This window comes from Argopecten irradians, chromosome 13, assembly GCF_041381155.1.
Source record: "Argopecten irradians isolate NY chromosome 13, Ai_NY, whole genome shotgun sequence".
NCBI lineage: Eukaryota > Metazoa > Mollusca > Bivalvia > Pectinida > Pectinidae > Argopecten > Argopecten irradians.
This window is the reverse complement of record NC_091146.1, coordinates 11,423,549-11,434,409: the sequence shown is the minus strand read 5'-3', so window position 1 is coordinate 11,434,409 and position 10,861 is coordinate 11,423,549. Positions and strand designations below refer to the sequence as shown.

Sequence of the window (10,861 nt, the reverse complement as noted above, 5' to 3'; positions counted from 1 at the left end):
AGGGTAACCTCCATGTGAAGTTTGAACAAAATCCTTTCAGTAGTCTCAAGAAATATCGATAACAAACTTCAACTGCCAAAATCAAAGATGGCTGCCTGACGGCCATCTTGTTTTTCCGATCAGCCTCAAAATCTGTATGGCACACATATGGACCAAGGGGACCCTCCATGCGAAGTTTGAACAAAATCCCTGCAGCAGTTTTTAAGAAATAGTGACAACAAGCATTGTTTACGGACGGACGACGGACAAAGGGCGATTTGAATAGCCCACCATCTGATGATGGTGGGCTAAAAATATGATTTATTCTAAATCTTTCAGGTTCTTTGCGACTCCAGGAGCTTCTTGGTGATTCATAGGATATCGTTATGGATTATGAGGCCGGTGAGTATATAAAGACCATTATATCGCTAGTGAATGTGCTTGAAATATTTGCATTCTAAGAACTATTTCATATATAAATATATGATAGAAATAGCTTACAAATTTAACTATCGAAGAATATACTTTGTATATTTTCATAATGATATTTGAATGGTATTTATACATGTAGACAATTATATTAAATATGTAATATTTATATGTAGTATATATATATATGTTTAACTTTGTAGCATGCTTGAATGCAGTGAAGGAATTGTTTCCTGATGTAGCCATCCACGGCTGCTACTTCCACAGGGGTCAGGCAGTCATGAGGAAGGTCAACGCCATTGGTCTGAAGCCCACACACATGCGAAGAGAAGGTGAGTTGCGAGATGATATAAGCACTTTTCCATAGTTTCAATAATAATTTATCTCAATTTGAACACGACACACGACGTTATTAGTAATTAGTAATTTTTAAATGGTTTCATAAAGTCACGTCGTACGGAATACATTTAGGTACAAAATATAACTACATCTTGTATATATATTACTAAATTTAAAAAAAAAATATATACTTCAGGTGCCTATAGCTACATCAGGAAGTTGCTTGCCCTCCCTTTTCTATACCAGCCAACCAGATCACTCCAGCCTTCCACAGACTGGTCTCCAGTCAACTGGTGTATCTTTCACAAGTCAGTCTGGACCAACAATGATGAATAAATTTTGTGAAATAAATGAGTTACAATGATTACCCTATTATAATGCAATGTAATTGATTATTATAGTCAAGTATCATGTAGTACAGACAAAATATATAATCAAGTTTTATTGTTTTATTTCAATATTTCAATGTTCTATTGTTTTAAATCTCGGCTTAAAACAAGTATATATACATGTAACATTGAACTTAAAGATATTTTTATTGTGTTAGATTGGCATCGAGAGATGAACGGGAAAGCAGGCAGAGCCAGCCTTCAATTCTATCTCTTGGTGCCGCTATTGAAGAGGGAGGCCGACCTTGTGGTCATACAACTTCAGCTGGTTTCTGAGAGCAACCTGGCCCGTCATCAGACAACCACCTACCGTCGGATAAAGGGAGCCATCTCTGACCTGTGGGACCAGCTGGAGGGAGACGACCGCCTGTCGACATCAGATTTCCTGAGAAAGGTCGGCGGGATTTACGCTCCACTGGTCTAATCGGTGACAATTCATAAAATTCATAGAACTTTTCGGTGTGGACATTTTCTGTTTCGGAATGCACAATATATAGTGTAGGACATTTTGCGAACTGATATTCATATGGTGTTTTTCGACTGTAGAGTTTGTTTGTTTTTTTGTTTGATTATTTTAACGTCCTATTAACAGGCATGGTCATGTAGGGACGGCCTCCCATGCATGCTGTGCGCTGCGTGTATGTGCGAGGTGCATGTTTTGGGAGACTGCGGTATGTTCGTGTTGTGTCTTGTATAGTGGAACTGTTTCCCTTTTTAAATTTATAAACTGTTAGAGGAGGCCTCCACGTCACAAGAGTTGGTAACGATGTACATGGTTTTCTAAAAAAAAAAAAAAGAAACCGAATATATCATCTTACTTCCTCTAATATTGTTTGTTTGATTAGTTTAACGTCCTATTAACAGCTATGGTCATGTAAGGACGGCCTCCCATGTATGCAGTGTGTAGCGTGTGTGAAGTGCGTAATGCGTGTTTTGGGAGACTGCAGTATGTTCGTGTTGTGTCTTCTTGTATAGTGGAACTGTTGCCCTTTTTATAGTGCTATATCACTGAAGCATGCCGCCGAAGACACCAAGCAACACACCCCACCCGGTCACATTATACTGACAACGGGCGAACCAGTCGTCCCACTCCCTATATGCTGAACGCTAAGCAGGAGCAGAAACTACCACTTTTATAGACTTTGGTGTGTCTCGACCAGGGGACAGAACCCAGAGCCTTCCTCATAGGGACGAACGCTCAACTCAAGGCCAAAAGTGAGGCGGTGCCAAGGGAGGCATTAGGAAAGATGAAGTCAGTTAGGAAGAAGAGAAAAGATAAGATCCTAAATTTAGTCGCCTTTTACGATCATACAATAGGGGCAGCAGGTACAATTCTAACGCCCTACCTGGCATATATATCAACCAAACTTCCAAAAGGTTATGCATGGTTGGTCATGAAAATGAATTAATTTATACATAGCACCTGTTCAGCCATTCAGACTCATTTGATAATATATGGCAGTGTTTAATTTGAATTGGCTGACAAGTGATTGATGTTACAGATGGTCAGAAAGAGCAAGGACAGTGGACAGGTAGAAAAGACAGCACAAAGTCAACCTGTGCCCAAAAAACGGATGACAGCAGTACCACCTGCCAGGTCCCGTGCACAAGTCACAGGTATGCCAACTCTAGCTAGTGCTGGACAGGGGCCTGCGAGAAAGAGGTCTGTAACAGCAGCAACAGGATCGGCCAGCCAAGAAAGGCTGCAGGTATCCTCAAGATATGGTCATCATGATGGTGACCATGAGGCGGCTCAATTAATGGACCAGCCGGTACCATTAACCAATGAGGAGCGGCAAGCTGAAATGATAAATAATATCACGCAGCAAGTTCTGTCCAGGTTGGATGCCAGAGGCAGATCACGGTCTCGGAACCACAAACGAAAGCGAACGCGTAGAGAGTCACCATCTTTTTCACCATCAGGTACAGAATCTGACAATGACATTAGTAGTGGTAGCAGTAATAGTGATATTACTAGTAGTAGCAGTGACTATGAAAGTTCTGATGATGATCTCGCTACCCCATCTTCTGCTCGCCTTTCTTGCCCAATATCCAGTCAAATTGATGTTAAATTGAAAAACAAAATTTGGCAAAATAAATATGTTAACTTTGCTAAATTGCTGCCTCAAACGAGAGCTTCACATTCCGACTCCATAAGCTTTCAGGCTACTGGTCACTCAAATTTCAAAGTGACCAAATCAAAACCTAAAAATGTTATAAGCAACATTGAGCAATGGACAACAGCAGTTTTGAGGTTTGTGGCTGTTTATTCAGAGAAAATACCCTAAAGAAACCCCTCATGTCATTAAACATGGTGAGTTGGTCAGAGATTTGGCGAGTAGGATAGCGGGAATGGCTTGGTTGGATTACGACCAACATGTTAGACGTGATATTGAGGTCAGATCTATTCCTTGGGGAGAATTCCATACAGAGTATTGGGTAATGGCAAACACCCCTAGGTCGTATCCTAGTACCGACCAGCCCTTTCGAGGTAACTCAAAGGGATTTCGTGATTTCGTGCGAGACACAAATCCAGAATACCAACTGGACAATGTTATGCCTTCCATAAACAAGAGGCCCAGAGGGCCTGTATCGCTCACCTGGTTTGTAACGCCAAGTAATGTTCTGAATATAAGTTCATTGTTTCTTTTCTGAAGAAATTTGGATACTTACCTCTAATTTCCCTATTGGGCCCCACTCTTTCTCCTCCAGGGGGGTCAAAGCCAAAATTTATACGAATTCTGTTAACCCCAAGGATGTATCTGGCCAAATTTGGTTACAATCCATGCAGAACTCTAAGACAAGTAGAATTTTTAGGATTTACCTCTATTTCCCCTATTGGGCCCCGCCCTTCCTGCCCCCGGGGGGTCAATGCCAAAATTTATACAAGTTCTGTTCCCCTTCCCCCAAGGATGTTTTTGGCCAAATTTGGTTACAATCCATGCAGAACTCTAGGACAAGTAGCAATTTATAGGATTTACCTCTATTTCCCCAATTGGGCCCCATCCCTCCTGCCCATGGGGGGTCAGAGCCAAAATTTATACAAGTTCTGTTCCCCTTCCCCTAAGGATGTTTCTGGCCAAATTTGGTTACAATCCATGCAGAACTCTAGGACAAGTAGCGATTTATAGGATTTACCTCTAATACCCCTATTGGGCCCCGCCCCTCCTGCCCCCGTGGGGTCAGAGCCAAAATTTATACAAGTTCTGTTCCCCTTCCCCCAAGGATGTTTCTGGCCAAATTTGGTTACAATCCATGCAGAACTCTAGGACAAGTAGCGATTTATAGGATTTACCTCTATTTCCCCTATTGGGCCCCGCCCCTCCTGCCTCAAGGGGGTCAGAGCCAAAATTTATACAAGTTCTGTTCCCCTTCCCCCAAGGATGTTTCTGGCCAAATTTGGTTACAATCCATCCAGAACTCTAGGACAAGTAGCGATTTATAGGATTTACCTCTATTACCCCTATTGGGCCCCGCCCCTCCTGCCCCCTGGGGGTCAGAGCCAAAATTTATACAAGTTCTGTTCCCCTTCCCCCAAGGATGTTTGTGGCCAAATTTGGTAACAATCCATGCAGAACTCTAGGACAAGTAGCGATTTATAGGATTTACCTCTATTACCCCTATTGGGCCCCGCCCCTCCTGCCCCCTGGGGGTCAGAGCCAAAATTTATACAAGTTCTGTTCCCCTTCCCCCAAGGATGTTTCTGGCCAAATTTGGTTACAATCCATCCAGAACTCTATGACTAGTAGCGATTTAAAGGAAATGTTGACGGACGGACGACGGACGGACGGACGACGGACGGACGGACGGACGGACGGACGGACGACGGACGCCGCGCCATGACATAAGCTCACCGGCCCTTCGGGCCAGGTGAGCTAAAAAGGCAAATGTCTCAAGCAATCTTGTGCATACCAGCATTCTTGCTTCCAGTGTGGTCAGTCCCATTCCGTCCTCAATTGTTCAAAGAGAGCAAACAACTCCAAAGTCCCAAACAAAAATCAGTTCGGCGCAAAGTAGTATGCAGTCGACTGGTACTTAAGTTGTTACACCAGTCAAAGCAAATATCTTGATCAGGTTTTTGACAGGCTATGATGAGGATCTAAAGAAGTATTTGAGTAATGGTTTTTTAAAAGGTTTTCGTATAAACTTTGAAGGCCCACAGCAATTTAGAGTAAGTCGAAATCTGATATCAGCCTTTCAACATCCTGATATATTACAGGAGAAACTAAACAAAGAAATTATGGCAGGGAGAATAGCGGGTCCCTTTCACAACCCTCCGTTTAACTTGTTACAATGTTCTCCCATTGGCTTGGTTCCAAAGAAGGAACCTGGTGAATTTCGAATGTTTCAACATTTGTCTTTTCCTGAAGGGCTATCTATCAATGACCATATTCCAGATGAATTTTGTTCAGTGTCTTATCAAACTGTCGATGATGCTGTTAGCATCATTAAACAAGAGGCCCAGAGGGCCTGTATCGCTCACCTGGTTTTTTGTTAGTAATTATCACAAGACTCTGACAATTAGAAAAATAAGCAAAATTGACTCCCAAAGTTTAATTTTGAATCACAACCATACAATGATGCTATTGATACCATACAAATATGCTATCCTATACATAGGTTCAGAGACAAAGTAATTTATATGAAAATAGTAACCTAATTGACCTTTTGACCTCGCATCTATTGCCGTCTAAGGCCCCGGGGGTCAGCCCTATCATTTGTACAATTTCAAATCCCAACCCTATAAGGATGCTACCATTGCACTATAAGTGCTCTTCCATTCTTAGTTGCAGAGAAGAAGTCGTTTATATGGAATTAGCTAAATTGACCCCTTTTGACCCCACCCTTCAGGCTCCTGGGGGGGTCAGCCCCATCATTTGCAAAATTTTGAATCCAAACCCTATAAGGATGTAACCATTGCATTATGAGCGTAATCCCATGTTAAGTTGCAGAGAAAAAGTCATATATATATGGAAATTGACCACTTTTGACCCCGCCCCTCAGGCCCCCGGGGGGTCAGCCCTACCATTTGCACAATTTTGAATCCCCACACTATAAGGATACTACCATTGTATTATGGGTGCTATACCGTGCTTAGTTTCAGAGAAGAAGTCATTTAAATGGAAATAGCCAAATTGGCCACTTTCGACCCCGCCCCTCAGGCCCCCTGGGGGTCAGCCCCATCATTTGCACAATTTTGAATCCCCACCCTATAAAGATGCCACCATTGCATTATGGGTGCTATACCATGCTTAGTTTCAGAGAAGAAGTCGTTTATATGGAAATAGCCAAATTGGCCCCTTTTGACCCCGCCCCTCAGGCCCCCCGGGGGTCAGCCCCATCATTTGTACAATTTTGAATCCCCAACCTATAAAGATACTACCATTGCATTATGAGTGCTATCTCATGCTTAGTTTCAGAGAAGAAGTCGTTTATATGGAAATAGCCAAATTGACCCCATTTGACCCCGCCCCTCAGGCCCCCGGGGGGTCAGCCCCATCATTTGTACAATTTTGAATTCCCACCCCTATAAGGATGCTACCATTGCATTATGGGTGCTATCCCATGCTTGGTTTCAGAGAAGAAGTCGTTTATATGGAAATAGCCAAATTGACCCCTTTTGACCCCGCCCCTCAGGCCCCCGGGGGGTCAGCCACATCATTTGTACAATTTTTAATCCCCACCCTATAACGATACTACCATTGCATTATGAGTGCTATCTCATGCTTAGTTTCAGAGAAGAAGTCGTTTATATGGAAATAGCCAAATTGACCCCATTTGACCCCGCCCCTCAGGCCCCCGGGGGGTCAGCCCCATCATTTGTACAATTTTGAATCCCCACCCAATAAGGATGCTACCATTGCATTATGGATGCTATCCCATGCTTGGTTTCAGAGAAGAAGTCGTTTATATGGAAATAGCCAAATTGACCCCTTTTGGCCCCGCCCCTCAGGCCCCTGGGGGGTCAGCCCCAGCATTTGTACAATTTTGAATCCCCACCCTATAAGGATGCTACCATTGCATTATGGGTGCTATCCCATGCTTGGTTTCAGAAGAAGTCGTTTATATGGAAATAGCCAAATTGACCCCTTTTGGCCCCGCCCCTCAGGCCCCTGGGGGGTCAGCCCCATCATTTGTACAATTTTCAGTTAGTAGCCCATAAGGATGCTACCAGTCAAATTTTGTTGAAATCCGACCAGCGGTTATGGAGAAGAAGTCGATTGTTGACGGACGGACGGACGGACGGACGACGGACGACGGACGACGGACGCCACAGTATGGCATAAGCCCACCTTGGTCCTTCGGACCAGGTGAGCTAAAAACTTGGTCAAGGTTGTTTGCGTCAGCTTTTCGTATTGACCCCATTCACCCATGTGACCATCAGTTGCTGGGTATCTTTTTTCAGGGTCAGTATTATTATGATAAGTGTTTGCCAATGGGCTGTTCAATTTCATGTTCAATTGTTGAGAAAATGTGGATTGCTTGTACAAAGTTTGGGATACCGAACATGCTTTATGTTCTTGATGATTTTTTGTTTGTAGGTTTACCAGAATCGGGTATATGTTCTGTAAGTTTGTCACAGTTTATAAATATGTGTTCTGTGTTGGGCATTCCGATAAAATCAGAGAAAACCGAGGGCCCTTCAACTGTTTTTGACATTTCTAGGGATAGAGTTAGACACTATGAAAATGCACAAGATTACCACAAGAGAAATTTGACAAAATTAAGTTGGCCCTTCATTCAATCAAACACAGGAAAAAGGTGTCTTTAAGGGAGTTACAATCTTTAATTGGCTTGTTGAATTATGCCTGTTGTGTTGTTGTGCCTGGCCGAGCTTTCCTACGTAGATTGATTAATCTAACTAAAGGCAAGTCAAGACCTCATCATTACATTAGACTGAATAAGCCAGCCCGTTTAGATATTCAGGCATGGATTTTATTCATTGAGTCATTTAATGGAAAATCTATCTTTTTTTTATCTGCTGCCCCTATTGCATGATCGTGAAAGGCGACTAAATTTAGGATCTTATCTTTTCTCTTCTTCCTAACTGACTTTATCTTTCCTAATGCCTCCCTTGGCACCGCCTCACTTTTGGCCTTGAGTTGAGCGTTCGCCCCTGTGATGAAGGCTCTGGGTTCTGTCCCCCGGCCGAGACACACCAAAGTCTGTAAAAGTGGTAGTTTCTGCTCCTACTTAGCGCTCAGTACACAGGGAGTGGGACAACTGGTTCGCCCGTTGTCAGTATAATGTGACCGGGTGGAGTGTGTTGCTTGGTGTCTTCGGCGGCATGCTTCAGTGATGTAGCACTCTAAAAAGGGCAACAGTTCCACTATACAAGAAGACACAACATGAATATACCGCAGTCTCCCAAAAACACGCAACCCGCACAACATACACGCAACACACCGTATACATGGGAGGCCGTCCTTACATGACCATAGCTGTTAATAGGACGTTAATTAATCAAACAAACAAACAATCTAGCAGGAGCCCCGACGTCATTTCCGGTTGTGTTTGGCCAGGGGTCTCGGGGACGCTTGACATCCCTGGGCAATTTGACTACATCGATATTGGCCAAGCTTTGGTGGCAGCTTGCGGATGTACTACCTGGAATGTGAATTTATTACGGCGAACTGTTCAATAAATGTGTGCTTTTAGCGTTACTTTGTTTGTTTGTTTGTTTGAGCGGTTTGTTTGAGTTTGTACGGCCCATCGACAACTAGGGTCATTAAGGGCCTAACTACAAGTCATGCATTAATATCGGGATAAAAGTTCAGGGTAAGAAAAAGCAAGTAAGGACTAAAACACAGATTGTAAACGTTAATTTGATGAAAAAAAAGGTTTGCATGGGATAAAATAAATTTGGCTAAAACACATGAGAAAACTCATGCACAATGTTGATGAAACGATGAAATGTTGAGTTGATACGATGTATGATGAGAAAACGTTCATATTTTGCTTAAAATACCGATCTCTTTGAGATAATTAAAAATACGATTATGTCTCACGGCATGAAACAAAGTGTACATGTCGGAGACATCGTAGTATTTATCTCGTATGTGTTTAAAATCAATACAATGCAATAAAATATGCTCCACTGTGAGAGGAGAATCACATGCATGGCATGTAGGAGGATCCTCCCCTCTCAATAGATAGGAATGTGTAAAATATGTGTGTCCAGTTCGGAGCCGAGAGAGAACAACTTCCTCTCTGCGGTCTCTCCGACTGGACAGTTTAGGATTAAGTGTAGGTTGATTTTAGCGTTACATACCTTTAGCGTTACATACCTTGTGTGTTGTATATATATAGGGATTGGATTTCCCTTTTATGTTATCCATGCTTGGAGCAATTCCTCTAAGAATAAATTCTATGGGGCGCGTTAGCGCCTCATATTGAATATATTCTTAGAGGAATTGCTCCATAAAAGCATGGTTAACATAAAAGCGAAATCCAATCCCTATATTTACACTCACACGACTTTTTGTTTATATTCCATGCAATAAAATCGTCATTTGAAAGTGACGTAATTATTCAATAGAAGTCGGTCAAAAGTGGGATGAGCTTACTCAATATTGAACAGCGAATGATGACTCATGTAAGATAAAATTATTCATCCGCGACGACAAAAAAGTTCAATATTTTAGCGTAAAATAAACATGATTAACAAAGTAAATTTCAGAGATAATTTTATTTAATAAGATAAGACCTTTAAAGATGCTCCACCGCTGACAAATGGTATTTTTTCACTATCAAAAACAGGAGAAGACTATTTAGTATTTTTCTTCAGTTACAAAAGTTACTTACTTTACGCCATTACTACCATTAAAAAGCTTGAACTTCTAATTTTAATTAGAGTTCAAAATACGAAAAATAATTGCATCCCGAAAAAATTCCGTAACACTATATCCTATATGGAATGAAGTAATGATTGCGCATGCACCAAAGGCGAAATAAATTATTTTATATTATTTTTTGTTTTAATTAGGCATATATGTACACGATTAAACACCAATTATTGTTCAAAGGAAGACTATCATTTATGCTCTGTCGGCGATGGAGCATCTTTAATTAGATATTCAATTTTGCTAAAAGTCAATATATAGCGTAATAACGTAAAGTATTTGTACTCGGCCACATGTGTGAACTCGGTGACCGTTATTGTGCAGCGAGGTGAAGCTGATGCGCGCTTACACGCTGGAGTTTGCCGAAGTCGTCAAAACACCAGTGTTCAAGTAGGTCAATGTGTTTGAGATTGTCGTCTGACTTGACGATATTACATTGTTTGTTTGAGTTTTACGGCCCATCGACAACTAAGGTAATTTAGGGCCAAACTACAACCATATTGCATCGTTGGGAGCCATGTGATTATATAATCTACGCTTAGATCCATCACCATCGATAGATAGAACACTTCACTTGTGTTCGATGGATACAATGTATTTGTGGTGATGCATAGCTGTCAACACGTGGATCGGTGCATGTTTTATAATAGATCTACAGTACACACGATTAAATTCTCAAAGAACAAAGACAAGAGGATATGTTTATAACTGACCTCTGTCAGAGGATCTCACGCCCGTCCACCCCAAAGACTCGATCGTAGGGCGAACACAGACACAGAGGTAATGTTTACATTTGACACCCATCATTTTTAACAAAAATGAAAGCAATGCACGTCGCCCCGGTCGGCTTGTTTCCCGTTTCTTTATTTATTGGTAATTTAA

The 10,861-nt window shown here is 41.9% G+C and overlaps 1 pseudogene; it reads left to right on the top strand.

Moving 5' to 3' along the window:
- The first annotated feature begins 2,454 nt into the window (after window positions 1-2,454).
- Window positions 2,455-6,654, top strand: LOC138306134 (uncharacterized; annotated as a pseudogene).
- The last annotated feature ends 4,207 nt before the right edge of the window (window positions 6,655-10,861 follow it).